This window comes from Balaenoptera borealis, assembly GCF_965194805.1.
Source record: "Balaenoptera borealis genome assembly, chromosome: 1".
Lineage (NCBI taxonomy): Eukaryota > Metazoa > Chordata > Mammalia > Artiodactyla > Balaenopteridae > Balaenoptera > Balaenoptera borealis.
Genome location: NC_138860.1, coordinates 142,840,483 through 142,858,034, shown reverse-complemented (window position 1 = coordinate 142,858,034; position 17,552 = coordinate 142,840,483). Strand labels below are relative to the sequence as shown.

Here is a 17,552-nt window from a genome sequence, read left to right as displayed (position 1 = left end):
CTTCCCTGGTGGCACAGTGGTCGAGAATCCGCCTGCCAATGCAGGGGACACGGGTTCGAGCCCTGGTCTGGGAAGATCCCACATGCCGCGGAGCAGCTGGGCCCGTGAGCCACAATTACTGAGCCTGCGCGTCTGGAGCCTGTGCTCTGCAACAAGAGAGGCCGCGACAGTGAGAGGCCTGTGCACCGCGATGAAGAGTGGCCCCCGCTTGCCACAACTAGAGAAAGCCCTCGCACAGAAATGAAGACACAACACAGCCATAAATAAATAAATAAAAATTAAAAAAAAAATTTTTTTTTAAAAGTCACTCTTTTTTTCTATATATAGTTATATCTGGATGTGATGCATGGGACTGTGATAAACATCTTGTTACCAGACTGAGAACATCTTGTTACAGCCCTGAGGATGGTAGAGCCAAGAGATGGAAAGAATCTGGATCTTGATGACATTCTTGAACCACTGAAATAACCAGGAGGGCCTGCCCTACCTCAGGACTTCTCTTATGGGAAATAATAATTGTCTTTATTGTTGAGCTATGTTGAGAAGGGCTGCCTGTTATTTGCAGCCTAAAACATCCTGACTGAAACAAAGGCTATTCTCAAGTAGACGGTAGAGTCCGGAGTGATAAATTCGGCTAGAAGGAAGATCATCCTTAATGTAAATTGGAGCAATCTGCCTCAGGCATTATGGATCTCCCTATCACGTAAGTGTGTGAACAGGGGCTAGGCTACTGTTTGTAGAGCAAATACATTAATTAATACAGGAGGTTGGGCCAAATTATCTTAAAGGTGTCCAACTCTAGGTTATCATTCTTCCATAAGCAATATAAATAAAATCTGCAAGTTTTTTATAATTTAGAGTTGCCAGAAACAAGCATACATTTTTAAGAATTAGGAAAAGCCATATGTCATAATTTTAAGACAGCCGGTTTTTATATTCATATATTGACAAATAATCTAAATAAATAAGCTATAGGGTCCTGTTCTGATGAGTCACTGAGGATGCTATTAAGTTAATCTGAGAGCAGTAGGATTTCCCAGGTCAGTTAAATGTCTTTCCTCCCCTTTCCTCCCTTTATCTTCCCACCAAAATCCCTTTTTTTAAATATTGGTGCTGTGTTTTAACTCCTTCCTTTTTCTTCTTGGCAAAGCAAAGCTAAACTCCAGACATCCTTCTTTCCTGAACCCAAGCACTTCTCTGGCTTCCGCACACATCTACACATGCATGCCGATTACTATCTGCATATTAGAATAATATAGATTGGATTCCATACTAGAATAATAGCCTCAGGCCTGAAAGGGCACATGAATCTGGTCTACTCCCATCACATATTTCATATTTGGATCATCTGTATAACCTCCCAAGCCTAACTTGCCTATCTTTAGGCATGCAACACCTACTTCTTCATCTGGTACCCTGATCCATTTTAAAATTTCTGTGACTGCGAGAATGTGCTTCCCAAGATTGACCAGAAATCTGTAGTTCTTTTTTTTTTTTTTTTCCCCTTCATTGGTCCCAGTTCTTTTACATGAAAGGCCACACAGAACAAGAACACTCTCTCACATGACAGCCTTGGATGTGAGGTGTAGAAAGACAAGTTCTTTTCTGTCCCCTTAAATATTTCCTTCTTCCAGATGAATATCACTAATTCCTTCTATCATACCTCTGAGGACATTGTTTTAAATTTTCCTTTTTTTCCTATGATCACAGTCCAGTTTATAACAAAGTCCTTCTGAAAGTATGGTGTCCAAGGCTGAACACAAAGTTTGTCCTGAGCTCAATTTCTAGATGCTGGGATACATTTTGTGTTGGAATTTGTGTGACGCGAAGGCAAATCCCTGCTGTATGTTTGGCTGGCATCGGTTGGGTTCAGCCAATGAAAGGCACTGGAGGGAAACCAGAGTGTGGAAGGACTCTGTGGGTGCCCCATCCAGATCCCATTCATGGGCAGGGCTCCCACAGAGCTCTGTGAGGATTGGCTTCTCATGACTCATTGCTGCTCCTTTCTCCAGAGCCTCATCCTTGGCTGAGTGAAAAGTCATCTAGTATAAGAGCTTCCATCCCACCCAGTGGTTACCCAACTTCCACTAGCTGGCTGACATAGCAGCCTGTGTCTCAAGGTGGAATCAACTCTCATGTTCTAGATCAGAGTGAATCTAGACTCCAGCATATCCTTCAACTCCTCTCCAGCCCCATTCTACTTCCCACACTCTCTTTCTCCTGAAAGCATGCCTTCAATAAATCAAGAGTATCCAGATCACTGTATTGGGCTCTACTTCTAAGAGAAAAGTGTTTCTTCTCTGCTTCCACCCTTCTCTGCCTCAGTGCCACTTCCCAGGCAAAACTGGTGTCTCCCCACTCCAGCCCTCACTGGGATCAGGACTCCAGATCTCACTAGGATCAGTATTTCCATTTTCTCCCCTTGTCCCTTCTGCCCTGGAGGTGATAATGGTTTCTTGATGTTGCTATTCTCTGGGTCCCTTATACCTCTTGTTTGTTTCTTTAACCCTGCCCACATGTCTGCAAGTAGTCTTATTAGATTCCGTTCATTGGAACCATCTATGGTGAAATGGCTTCCAGCTGGGATCCTGCCTGATCCAGCTGGCCAGTGCATATTCATCTGAAGGAGTCCTTTTGTGATATATTACAAAATATGGTTCTCCTCAATCGTTCTTCTTTCATTATAAGGTAAGTCTATTTCTCCACTTTTTAAATCTAGGCTGGCCTTGTGACTTTCTCTGGCCAATGAGAGGTTAGCAAACATGATGCAAGCTGGGACTTGAAAAGTGCTTGCTTGCACCCTGGGGCTTACCCTATACTGTTCTTGGGAATTCTGTGATCACCACCATGTGAACATTTTAAGCTAGTCTGCTGGATGACAAAAGACATGTAGTCCAGTCACCACATCGCTCCAGCCTTCAACCTGCCAACTGCTAGATATGTGAGTAAGGCTATTCTGAACTATCTAACTACTGACTAACCCACCAGCTGAGGGCAGATGCACAGGCAGGTATCAGCCACGCTTGGCCCAGACCGGAAGAACCACCCTGCTGAGCCATAGACTTAGGACCTAAATAAATGGCTATTGCTGTTTTAAAATCACTATTTTTAGGGGTTGTGTGTAAGGTAGCAAATCTAACTAATACATCTTCGGCTGATACCAAATAAATCTTAAAGCTGAACACACTATGGGTATATCTTTATTACTATTTTATTTATTAAGCTAATATATGTCTAAAGTTTTAGCATTACACACTTTGTTACATAGTGCCTCATCTGATTCTCTAAACTATGCTTACATATAACCAACAGACAGCATTCAGCTGTTGTCAGCAACCCCAGGGTCTTCCTCAACTACAGGGTCACCTCATCCAAGGTCGCACTCTTCCCAGGATACTTCACATCTAGTGACTGAGCAAATTAGGAGAATATAGTAGGTCAGATCCTTCTGTACTCACAAAGGACAATTTCAACAGGCAATATTTATTCTGGAGCTTCTACTGGGTTGGCTTAAGCCTTTAGTCATTTTAGCAAAACAACCATTATGAACAAATGATCAACCTAATGTTACATATAAAAAAACACTGGAAGGATATATACCAAAATGTTAATTTCCCACATTATAACTTTATATCATTCCCCCCCCCCATGTATAACATTCCATTCAACCTGACCTCCTTTTTCTTTCCCACCAAGCTTCTTTCTGTCTCCTAGCATACAATAGAGCCAGGAAGCTCTATCCATGACTCTTTTTATGGCTGTCTCATTCTCATCTTCAGATTTCACTCAGATGGAAGTTACCTTAGAACCCCATCCTGTATACCTTATCTAATGTACTATTACTTTCCAAAACACCACCTTATTTATTCTCTTCACACTTTTTATCACAATTTATAATTGACTGGTTTCTTTATTTACATAGTTTCTCTCTCTCCACTGAAACAAACTCCACAAAAGCAACAATTTTATCTGTCTAATTTATTACTGATGCCCAGTGCCTAGCAAAGTGTTGGTACAGAGTAGGCATTCAGTGAATACTTTTGCAAGAAAAAGCTTTTTGTCTGGTAGGATTTTAGTTAATTACATTCTTTTGGAGGATATTCTATGTTCTTCAAATTTTCTAAAATGGGTAAATGTTATTTTTATAATCCAGAACAACAAACATTTTAAATGATATTGAATGAACAAATAAAAAGCATGAGATCCTGCTCTCAAAAAAAAAAAAAAAGTTTCCTGAATGTTATTTAAGGAGAAATTTGTACACTTGGAAGGAAAAGAAACCATTATGCCCTGTGGCTTGTGCTGTGCCAAACTGGAATGACAGGGGCAGTTACATCCTATCTTCTAATTTCATGACTGCATGTCAGCTCCTATGAGTCTTGATTGGGGGGCAGGCAAATAGTTTGAAGAAGTAAAGATTCTGTTGCTTAATATATCTTTCTTATATATATTCTTTGGCAAAAAGAGTTTCTCAAAACTGGGAAAGCCACTGACAACTGAAGGGGCTTCTCTCCTTTTATTGAATTAATCACACAAAGTCAGTGTTTATCCATTCTCAAAGGACACCTTCAAGAACTGATTTAAACTTTATGATGAAGTGAGTTTTTCGTTGTGACCCACACAAAGGAGACAAGGCTGATATTCACTGGGTGCCTACTCCATGGCATTTTTGCTAATCATTTAGAATATTCTTCCACATTTTACATATATGTTTCCTGACTTGGAGCAATTAAGTTATTACCTGTAATAACACAGCTAGCAGCCAGGATCAGAAAACCAAACTCTCTTAGACTTCACAGTTTGTATTGTATCCATTGTACTTTTCTCCCCTATGGAAGGAAGGTCAGTCTACTGTTGAGGATTCTGAAGGTTTTAACAAGCCACTTCAAGAGTTTTCATCTCACTTTGAAAACTTTATCTGAATTTTCCACCCAAGACCTCAACATATGGACACAGTTGAGGTGCTATACATTTGGTCATTCCTCTATTCTCCAACTTCATATCTCTTTAAAAAAACCCTACTTCTGTAATTAATTGTATTCATGCACCATGGCACAGCCTGCAAGCATTTTAGCCATCACTGGGTATTTATAGATGCTTGTTAATTAAAATTGTCCTCAGAAGAGATTTAATGTACTCGCGATCCACATTTCCCTGTGAGTTCTAAGACTTTCTGATTGAAAAAAAATAGAAGATAGAAGGGCTTTTTGGAAAGGCACCATCAATGACTTGAAGTTGAAATTAGCATAAAAAGCCAAATGAACACAGTATAATTGCCATCATAGAGAATCTTGATGGGGGTAAACCTCATATGATACTAAAAGCATTTATTAATGATGACAAAAACCTCTTGATTTGACAGAAAATGCCATTTGCTTCATAGGGCCATCTTGCCAGCTGAAATTTGTTGAGTGAAATTTCGTCTAAGCATAAAGGGACTTGGTTGGAACCCAAAGTTAAAATGGGAATGCGGGTTTGGGAAACAGGTTTTGTCTGAGATTTCAGACACAACACTGGGGCAGACAGTCAAACCAGCCCTGGGAGTTCATTTGAGAAGGTACTGGAATGTCATAAATCTGCTGAGCTCCAGAAACAAGGCAGAGTCAGGAACCAGGAGTAAGTGAGAACTGAAGACAAAAGTCTGAGGATCAGGCACAAAACAAATACCTGCTGAGTTTTCCTTAGGTGTTTGCCACTGCTTTAGCCAGATTTCATTGGCCTAGTTATGTGGTAGGACAAGGTAAAACCTCATTGCTAGAGACACCCCATTGCTTGTAAAAGGTGACTGGTAGGAAGTCTTCAAAACATCAGATATTGTCTCCCTTTGCTTTTAGGTTCTGTGTGGCCTGGTCCTTCCTACCTCTCCAGCTTTATCCTAAACCTTACTCTCCCCTTCACTCTCTATTTCAACCACAGTGTTCCCAACTTCTACTTCTTTCCACTCTCAAAGGAAGACTATAACAGTCTTCCTTCCCTACTTCATCTACTTAACTCCTCATCTGTTCTTTGATTTCAGTTCACGTTACTATCTTCTATTCAATGCAAGAGACCATGTTGATCCAGGAAGCCTTTGCTTCTATTCAAAACACACAAAAATATGGCAGATAAAATACAACAATTCTTTTAATAATGCATGCTTAAGATTGTACTCCCCTCTCTAACTGTAAGAAACAAGGAGGAGACTCAAAGCCATGGCCTCAAGTAGGAGCTAAAGCTCAACAGCTCATGGGTGGATCAGAACTCCATATTCATCTGAAGTGCTGGGATTGCTTCCACTTCCTTCTCTCTTCCTCCTTCCCTTTCCTTCCCTTGCTGAACAGTTCACTCCTGTAACTATGAGTTGGGAACCCAGCAGGTAAGATAAATATGCTTGGTAAAGAAGAGATTGACATGGTGACCCAGAGAGGGGGATTTGAGCCCAAGAAGAGTGAGGGGTGTATTTGATGATGGCTGTTGAATCCTGAAAGGGTGAAGAGGGTGTCATGTGAGGAGGCTGATTCTGCATAGGGATTCAGAGCATGAGCCAGGTGAGGATGGCTTCTACATTTGGGAATGACTTGTGTAGAGGGTCCGAAGTTAAGCAGGGTAAAGAAGTCATCTCAGTTGGGGGGAGGGGTAGGCTGCTATAGGGTGTTCAAGCCCGTGTAGGCTAGGAAGGACATATGCATCGGAGGGAACCCAGAATAGGGAGCTGGAATCCAAATGTGGTGAGGGTACATGCAAGGGTACAGCCTGGGGTGTGATGTCAGAGCCCAGGCATGATGAGGAGGGTGTTTCTTTAAAGAGTCAGCTTTGCATGGTGTCAGAGCCTGAGTGGGGTGAGCCTCCATGCAGAGGGTTGGTCCAGTGCTGAGTATCAGACCCTGAATGCATCCATATGGGAAGGATGCCTGGTTTGGGGTATTAGAGACAAGCATAGTAAGGAGAATGGGAGGAGAGGACAGCCAAGGAAAGTGTTGGAGTCTGTGCATACTGAGGAGTATTTCCACACACTGGGAGAGTCTGATACAGGTGTCAGAATAAGGTGAGGGTAAGGAGAAGATTCAAGTGAATGGGAGGCAGCAGAAACCCAGAACAGGATGTTGAACCCATCGTGGGTAAGAAGGACCTCTGCATGGAGAGGGAGAGGTCCATGGCAATGGGAGACTGGTAGCAACAGATGAATTGATTAAATAAGAAAATATGTTGTTTCATGTGTAGAACATTATTCTTCTAGTTAATGTTATAAATCAATGTTACCTCCATAAAAAATAAAACATTTGCTCAAAAAAATACAATTATTTATCTTGCTTGATTGAAAAAAAAAGAAAATATGCTAAGGATAATGGAAGCCAGATAACTCACTGTTGGAGAAGAGAGTTCCAAACACAGACAGTAATAAAATAGATTGGGCCATTTATTGTTGGATTGGATTTGAATAATCAGTGTGAATTCATAGTTTTCAATATGTACAGACAGATAATAATAGATATGTAAAAAGCATTCAAATTTATCATTTTAAGACATTTAGGCCAATAAAAGCAAATGAGAAAAGACAAAAATATATCAATAAAGAAAGGGTTAGGGTATTAGTGTCCTAGATGAGTCAGAGCTAGTACTGAGCTTACTGCCTAATGCTGGGAGCCAAGAAGGTTTGCCAAGTTCATTGAATAGAAATTAGAAACATCTCAGCAACTATCCCAGGATTGTGGCTCCAAATGAGGCAAACCACCCCAAGCCACAGAAGAAAGAGAATTACCTGTGAGAAAACTGATTGTTAGTCCGCACTGTGCCTTGCCTTGTGGTCTCAATTCAGATAATACATGCACTGGGGGAACTTCAGATAGAGAAATAAAATACTAGTCATTCAAATCCCTTACAACACAATTACTACTGTATCTTCTATCCATCCACATCCCCTGTGGCTATCAAATCCTCCCTTGACAAGTCTGCACTCCCTCATTTCCTATACATAGTCCTATTTATTCAGATACTATGAGAAGCAATTTCTCAATTATTACTAGGTTCCAGTCATTATTGAACCTAAACACCTGGGAATTTAGATCCAATTAGAATTTCTGAAGGAAAGAATGAGTTTGGAATTCAGTATGTGGATTTGAAGATGTCAGTGGAAATTCCAGTGGACTTCTACTGACAGATGGAAAAGTGAGAGGATGGTGGCCAAGACTAGAGCTATAGGTTGTGGCACTATTCCAGAGAAGAAAATGGGGATGATGATGTTGATGACAATGCTGATGTTGATGGCAACAATGATGATAAATCTTTATTTTGTATTTTCCATGTGTAATCATTGTGCTAAAGGACTCATGTGTATTATCTCATTTAATCTTCACATTAAATCTATAAGGGATATGTGCCCCGTTTTACAGATGGGGAAATTGAAGGACTGAGAAATTAGTAACTTTCTCAATTGTTCACAGTTGATAAGTAGTAGAACCAGTATTTGGATAGTCTGGCGCCAGATTCTTATTCATACTTTTAAAGCATTTTGTATATAATATTTTTATGGAACAAGCAGAGAAGAAATTATCTAAGGGCCAAAGACTAGATTTGAGGAGGAAGGACAGAAAGAGGAACTAGCAAAAGAGACAAAGAAGGAGCAAACGGGGTGACAGGAAGGGAACCAGGGAAGACAATGCTCAGAAGCTGAAGAAGGAATGCAAGGAAGAAGTGTTGATCAAATGTGAAAACCAGTGCCCTGATGGAGGTTTTGTTTTGTTTTTTTTTTTAAGATTTATTATTATTTTTAAAGATTGATTGATTGCTATGTTGGGTCTTCGTTTCTGTGCTAGGGCTTTCTCTAGTTGTGGCAAGCGGGGGCCACTCTTCATCGCGGTGCGCGGGCCTCTCACTATCGTAGCCTCTCTTGTTGCAGAGCACAGGCTCCAGACGCGCAGGCTCAGTAATTGTGGCTCACGGGCCTAGCCGCTCCGTGGCATATGGGATCTTCCCAGACCAGGGCTCGAACCCGTGTCCCCTGCATTAGCAGGCAGATTCTCAACCACTGCACCACCAGGGAAGCCCCCCTGATGGAGGTTTTAGGGAAAGCCCATAAGTTGGTTAATTAATACCAGAGATGATCTCAGAGATGCTCATCTCAGCATACAATTTCATGTATTTCAAATCAACTACTTCCTGTCTACTCTCTCTTTCCTTCTTTTCATCTCCTAAAGCAGCTTCAAGTCAATACTTCAAATAAACCTTGACCTGGAACTAAAATCTGCACTTTTTTGCTCCTTAGCTTCTTCCGTTAACATGAGGGTGGGGAAGTGGGACTGAAATGTTGATATACAAGTCCCAATTCCAGAATAACCCCTGAAAAAAAGCATTTTCTCTAAGCCCGTATGGCAAAGTATGTCACTGGAACAAGGCACATTTCCCACAGTGAAGGAAAATGGTTGATTGAGTCTCTCTCTCTCTCTCACACACATGCACACTCACAAGAGAATGAAATACTCTTCCAGGTTCTTAAATATACTCAAGAAACATTGTGATTTATAGTTTGCTTCTAATTCTAATTGAAGTAATAATAATTCTGGCCTGAACTTTATGGAATTAATCACCTTCCTAATCTCTTTTACATAGTATAACTTCACACAAAGTAGTGATTCCTCAGAATAGAATTTAGAATTTTTTAGAGTCCTACTCTTTCCCTTTATCTATACCAGGAATGAATTTGAGCTTCTCCGACTTGGTTATTTCAAGAAGTTTAAGTTACAAGGAATGCATTATTACTAAGGATCTCTAAATAGCTTTAGGATCCTTATCTACAGTAGGATTCTTTGGAGTGATTTTTGAATTTTGGCAAAATTAGCCTTGGTCTTGACTGCCTCTGCCATTCATTTAGCTTTCACTGCACACAGTCTCAGGAAGAAGGGGGAAACAGGCAAATGACGTTCAAAGACAGGTCCGTCCTGGTTAAGTTGGCAAATTAGTTACCATCCAGAAGAGGCCACATAGAGAAACAAAACCTGGACTCAGAGCCAAAATTTCACGTGTCAAGACTTTGCTCCCATGCTATCCCACACGTCATGTGCTGGTCCATTCACCTGCAATCACCAGATGGTACTGCATTTGCTTAATTATCTCTCTTGTCCACTGAACTGTGGGTTCCATGATGATAAGGACTATGCCTGTTTTTCTTAGCGTTAATTTCCAGCCCCAACACAGTACCCAGCTCTCATTTAGAACCCTAGGCTTACATGAAACACACTTAAACCAGACCTCAAAAGGATTTACCCAGAAATGGCGTGAAATTACTTTAACCGACTGTGTAGCCTTTGGCAAGAAGCATTATCTTCTCTAAATGTACCTCTTCTTATAAAAAGAGGCCATTGATATGGACCCAACTATTTCAAAGTGTTGTGGTGAGATTCAATCTAGTGTGAGTGAAAGAGCAATAGATTTTTCAAACATGCTACACAAATGAGAAGTCTTGTTACCCCTTTTGTCAGAATGCCTAACAAAGGATGTAGGCATTCACCAAATGATTATATCCAGCGTCCTTTAAAGTTCACTCCAACTGTGAGATCCTATGATTCTATAATTCTAACAATCACTTCAATATTTTTGGAGTTACACATGCCTAGGTGCTCCTACTGAAGCATGAGAAAGAAACATCTTAAAACATTTCTTTACGGTAACTAAAAATCTCCCTCTCTGATGTAAATTTATCTCTAGGATTCTAACCCAGAGCTAAACCAGCTAGATTGTTAATATTGAACATTTTATTAACTCTAAATGTCACATATGTAATAATGACAGGCTTTAATATAGTGTATCATAATTCGTAAAGTATTTTAACTTATGTTATCTCATTTAGTTTTCTAACACCCATTATAACTGTTTACATTTTACAGTTGAGAGAAATGAGAGTCTTATATGCAATGCTATTTCCCTGGAATTGTGTTGAAAAGTGGCAGGAAGAGGCAGTATCAGGCATTTACTTTTGAAACATCACCACTAATAATATTGATATATGTGCAGATTAGATTCAGAAAGTCCACTTCTCCCCACTACTCCCCAGCTTAAAAGTTTCTATTGCTGCTGTAACAGATTACCATAAATTTAGTGACTTAAAACAACACAAATTTTTTATCTTATAGTTCTAGAGGTCAGAAGTCTAAAATGTTTCTTCTGGAGACTTAGAAGAAAATCTGTTCCCTTTCCTTTTCCAATATTAGAGGCTGCCTACATTCCTTGGCTTGTGGCCCCATCAAAGCCAGAAGCATAGCAGCCCATATCCTCTTTTACCTCCTGCTTTCCTCTTATAAGTATCCTTGTGATTATATCTGGCCCACCCAATAGTTCAGGATAACACCCCATCTCAAGATCCTAAACTTACACTTGCAAAGTATATTCTGCCATGTAAGGTAACATCTTCACAGGGTCTGGGGACTAAGATGTGAATATCTCTGGGAGGGAGAGATTTATCGAACATTCCACAGGTTAACCTTACAAACTCACTTTCTTTACCCTCAAATGAGTTGCTCAAAAAGTAGACACAACCAGGAATGTTTAGCAGCAAAGTGTCATGGGTAGGATTTGTCTTGAGGATATAACAGCTTGTTTTTAAACTCATTTGTTTTCTATTTGAAGACCTTGGTATTATCATTTATCTCTTTTAAGTTTTAATTTTCTCTCCAGAAAAAAAGATATTAAAAAAGCCTATTATAATCCACCGGCACCTAACAAAACATCAAGTTATTAAGAACCTATTATGCTGACCTATTTTGGGTGATAGCTGCATTTATGGTCTAATCTTCCAACTGACTGCAAGGTACTGGTTTTCCTATCTTTATGAATAATTGAGCCCCAGAGAGGTGAGGAAATTTGCTGAAGCTAACAGCAGGAGAAGAGCGTGGATTTGAACCCAGGTCTGTCTCATTCCAAAACTCCTATTTTTCTCATAATTTCAGGTTGCCTTCCTCAAAAGACTGTGGGAGAAACCAATGAGGCCATGTATGTGGCAATATTTTCACACTGTAAGTGCTACTGAGATGAAAGGTATTATTATTATTACTGCAGGTAAGAGACTTTCTTCTGGCATCTCTATGATTGTGCCTGCCAACATCATAACTCTGTATATGTTTTGCATACTTCCAAAAATGATATTATTTGAAGAGTAAAGTCTGTCTTCTTATGTCATTAAGTTAATGTTTTTTTCATTTAAAATCAACTTTAGAAAGCTTTCCAAATATGGTATTAAATAAGCTCAAACCTCTTAACCACAGAAATATCCCCTGAGAATCCCTAGCCCTGGGCCGCTACAATTAGGACTGGAATGGAGAAAAATGACACCAGACAGAAATGGGGTTTCTTCAATCCTGGCGTTCTGCATGCTCCCTGATTTTTCTCCTCTGAATCACTTTCTTTGTTTCTACAGATGGTAATCTCCCTCTATTGGGGCTGTGTGGACCAACTCGCTCCAGTCCATGCATGTGTACAGGTTGGCACCTTGCTGGTTTTTAATGCCCCCTGAACAACCAAAGCTTCTCTATTTCAATTCACATTGCTTTCAACACTTAAGAAAAAAATATTCTGCCCTCTATAACATATCACCTCAAGACATAATGTTGATATTTGCTTAATATTTTTCTCTCTAAAATAGGATACCATAGAGACATCACTAATGATGGCCAAACACTATTACTTTAAAAGAGCAAAAGGGAGATGGGTCATGCATAATGGGGAATAAACACAAATCCTAAATAAGTACTTGAAATGCTTATATATTATTTTCATGTATCTGCCTTTTAGCTCATTTTGCTTCCTCTGACTGGAATATCTTTCTTCACTCTCACCTGTTCATTCTTCATGACTTATATCAATAATCCACTTGTGATTTTGTAATCTAATAACTTATACTACTGATGAATTTTGAGTATGCATATTTATTTTATTCTGAAAGCAAGCATTAGGTTTGTGGATCAAATACTAGGCTTACTATTATTTACAGCAATAACTGTATTGGTTCCTTTTGCCCCCTTCTTCTCCTTAGGGCAAGGTGATGAGAGCAAATGTCACACTGCATGTATAGAGAGAGGAATCCCAAAATTATGAATCCGGGAACTCGTATAGGAACCACTGCACAGTTTCCCTGCTTTTCTTTTGAGAGAGGGAGAGAAAACTTTATTAGTATAAACAAATAACTCTCTGGAAAAGGTCTCAAAGTTGTTACAACCCTTTGGAATGTAACCAAATGGTTCCTGGTTGTATCCTCCTTTGAAACTTAAACACCTAGATCCAGTTGAGATAAACCTCCAACTCTCTCTGGATTATCTCACTATTTTATGGTGGCTAGTCAGTCATCCTTTACCCAGGCCGCAAGTAAGTTTTTGTTGAGAAAGTATATGATCATGCAGAAACAAAAATATTTACCTGGTTTCCTCTTAACTATCATTCCCATGTCCCCCAAGCATAGTTGGTCACCCTTCCTCAGTGTCACCTCACGTTCCCATAATATTTTTTGATCCACCTAGAATTGGTCTCCAGTCCAAATACAGTTCCTGGCATAAAACAAATGATAAGTTAGAGTTTATTAAATAAATGAACAAATATTTACTGAGCAATTGTATTGTGTACAGGGCAATCTGATAGAGAATTTCAAAGGCCGAGCACTTTTCAAACTGTTACTCTTACAATAGTACTTTGAGGTAGAGCCACTTGTCTCATTTTTCCCCATGGGAAAATTGATACTTAGAGAGGTAAGGAAATATTCCGAGCTCACACAGCCAGTCAGTGACGGAGCTTGGATCTAAACTCAGATCTGTCTTGCCCAGCAGCTCTTGTTTTTAACTATGACTCCATGATAGGCTCTCAAGAAATAATTCAACGCTTTAAACATGATTGAGTTCCCTAGAAACAGTCTAATATGGAGATTCTCATGCAAATGATTTATTGAAGGGCTTAGTCTCAGGAGAAAGGGAATGTGAGGACCAAGTAGGCAGGGGGCAGGGGTGGGGAGCCAAGGGTGTGCTCTCAACTGAAAACTAGCTTCAGCCTGATCCTATGGTGAACTCTGGAGCATGAATTACACTACAGAGTTAGCCCCATCTTCAGGCAAGGGGCCAGCCTTCCGCAGCCCCATGTCAATCATTCATTTTCTGTAGTAGTACCCCAGGGTATGAGGGGGCATAATGTCCTAGGATCCAAGGGCATTTCTCCAGGGAAGGGGACAGCTCTGAGCTGTTAGCAAACAGTCACAGAACCAGCGGATGGTTGTGTTGGCCTCGTAAAGAGGACCCAGGTAGGGTACTAAGAGCATCCTTCCTGGAGGAGCTAAGATGCAATGGTTACACCTCTTTGTGGATGGGGCTATAGTCTTTTGGCTTTGACTGGATGTGTACTCCAGCTGCCAAAGGAGTATTGGCTGTCTTTCCTCTGGGTCAGCACAGCTTCTAGCTTTAAACTAAATTGGTTGTTTTTGCAAAAGAGGCTCTGGCTCTGAAGCTTGCTGAAAATGTTGGGGCATTTTGGGCTCAGATTGCCAAAATATGCACTTGCCACTTCTAGGTGAGGCATTCAAGGAGGACTCCACCTGTACAGCCTCAGGAACCCACTGGAGCAGATTGCTTCTGGGAACGTGTTCCTCGGGCAGGAAATGGCAATTAAGCACCCGTTAATATATGTAATATCAACTGTCATTGTTCAGGTCAATAAGCAATTTTTAATCATCTGTTTAGTTTTCTTATGTTAATATCTGGGCGTCAGGCAGCCCTTTAATTCATTTATAAACTAAGGAATTATCAGCTTACAACCTAAAATTTAAATTATATGTAAATCACTAGTATGTATTGAATGAATATTCTGTGTGGGGTGTCTTGCCCTTTTAAAACATTGCTTTTAAATTACAACACTTCTGTAAAGTAGATATCGTTACCTTTTGGCAGATGAAGAAACTGAAGTACAGAGAAGTGAAATAATTAGTCTGATGTCACACAGATAATGAACCCAGATTTAAAATAGGGTCTATTTTTTCAATTACATACACATATGTTAACCCCCGAAGTACAAAAAGTTTGCTTTCATTATGTGTTCATCAAATCTTAGATTAGATCCTATTTGACTGCCTGGTGGTTTTTGATAATTTTTAAAGCAAGAAGGATCCAAAATATTTCAGGCCTGTGCCCCATTCTCCATGCAGCAGCCAGGGTGAAATTTTAAAAATCTGATCTGATCCTCTCACCCCCTGTTTATAACCCTTTGGTGGTTTCCACTACATTGAGTATGAAATCCAGACAATTCACATAGCCTGCCAGGCACCCAGTGGGTTGGACCCTGACGGTCTCCCCAGCCCATCTCATGCCATCCACAGCTTGTTGCCCAGTCCAGCCACACTCATCTCCTTCCATATGCCTGCTGTTTCCTCTTCCTGTACCACTTTCTATCTCAATCCTTAATTCACCCTCTTCCTTTGCATCTCTTCTCATATCCCACCTCCTCAGGGAGGCTTTTTCTGATCTCTCATATTTAAGTGTTTTATATTCTCACAGAAACAGTATCTTTCCTTCTTATCACTTACTGATTCATTCTTTCACAAATAATAATTTGATTAATGCTTTATTTCTACCACTGGACTGTAAGCTTGAGGCAGGCACCATATTTCTTGTGCCTACTTCCGTATTGCCAGTATCTAGAGTTGAGTAACCAACACAAAGCATGTTGTTGAATGAACAAACGAAGGAATGAATTAGTGAATGAATCCCTCCATCCCACCTTCTCTACTCTGTCATAACCATATGGTTCAAGCCTGATATAAGGGTCCAAATCTTTTTTCTGTTGATTTATATTGGGCTGGCCAAAAAGTTCGTTCAGGTTTTTCATGTTCGGGAAAAACCTGAACCAACTTTTTGACCAACCCAATATATAATGCCTCAAATAGGGTTATGGGACAGGCTGGCATGGCATGCTGCTCCACGGGGAATAACACAGAGAGCCTTTTCCCTTGCAGAGCAGAAAGGGTAAGCTGACCAACTCCCTAAGGCCTTAGGCCCCACACACCACATCTACTGTACAGGAGTACCTTTCTGTAGCAGGAACTTTCAGATTCATTGGAGCCAGCTCAAAGAAATCTAGGATCTAGGTATTGGAGCCCTGTTGTGTTAGTTGAATCATCTTGGGAAAGTTGCTTAACTGTTCATTCTCTCAGTTTCCTCAACTGTAACGTGAAATTATGGATCTGAAAGCAATGTGCATACCAGACAAGAGATGATCATAACTAGAAACACAGAACCTTAGGTCAGGAAGATGTAGCCCAGGGGATTTCATACTGTGCTCTGCAGAATCCTAAGATGCACATGTGTCTAAATGGCCACTGGAGGTAAAATGAGGGTAATAGGGCAAGGAACCAATTAGGGTTCTTTTGGGGTCCTTGCTGTCATTTCAATAAAAGCAGACCCATTTTAATCTGTTTTACATATCAAGGTTTCATTTGAAAATATGTTTTAGCTGTTAAAAAAACAAAGTTTGAAAACCACTTATTTCATCTTGCAATCCCATTTTACAGGTGAAAAAACCAAACCCAGGGAAATCTCATACAGCTGGTCAATCCAGTTACAAGACTTATTTGCCTATCATCTCCTCCTCATTACATGCTTAGACTTTGTAGTAAATTTTTCCTAAAGCATATAGATCATTTTTGCAAAATTCCCTTTGCTACTCTCACTAAGTTTAGTAAATCAGGAGACTGGGCTTCTAGTCTCAAGTATATAACTAACTGGCTATATAACTTTAAGCAACATACAACTATTCTGATTCCAAGTTTCCTGTCTGAAAAGTGAAGATAACAATACCTGGACTGCCTTGTGGAGAGTGGTTGTGAGGAACAGATAACAGTAAAATGCAAAACTGCTTTGACTACTATAAAACATCATCTATCTTTGAGCCTAAAACAATGCTCTATCGTCACCATTTAATAAATGTTTATTGAAGAAAGAAAAGCAAAGCAAGGAGGGAGGGAAGGAAAGAAAGAAGACAGGCAGACAGGTTTAATTCTATTCCTATCTCACTGATGGTAAATTTCTAATCTCATAAAAATGGAAACACTCATAAAATGCAATTGCCACATTCCTCCGTGATGAAGGGAGACTCACAATCCCTGACTTTGGTCTTGTGGGTCCCAGATTCTACACGACTGATTCCAGCCTTGAAATGGTTTGCTTCACAGTCTGGCTGAATGAATGCAATGCCCAAGCCCTGGAATAGGAAACCCAAAATGTGGTTCAATGAAACCTAAAATGTGTTTTGCCCCCAGACCTTTTCCTTTTATCTTTCAAGACCCATGTAATTTAATGGAAATTGAAGAAGTGTGGGACAGATTCCACTCCTTCCCCACATCTCCCCATCCACTGTACCCATTAACTTCAAAGGAATTTAGCCTGGAAGGAAGCAAATGTGAGTGTAGAAAGGCATAAGATGTTGTGGTTCTTTGAGAGCAGGGGTGGGGAGATGGGAAATGTCCAAGTTCTTCAGCCACCAAAACCACAGCGTATGGGGCATTTTTTTTTTTTTTAACTTTTTTTTTTTAAATTAATTAATTTATTTATTTTTGG

At 40.1% G+C, this 17,552-nt stretch overlaps 1 long non-coding RNA gene across 1 annotated transcript in view; it reads left to right on the top strand.

Annotated features, from left to right (window-relative positions):
- The first annotated feature begins 307 nt into the window (after positions 1-307).
- LOC309613479 overlaps positions 308-17,552 on the top strand; it is a 28,278-nt gene continuing 11,033 nt past the window's right edge. The window contains exons 1-2 of the long non-coding RNA XR_014235753.1: positions 308-8,707; positions 9,036-17,488. This is a non-coding gene — a long non-coding RNA (uncharacterized lncRNA). The remainder of the gene's footprint in view (positions 8,708-9,035; positions 17,489-17,552) is intronic.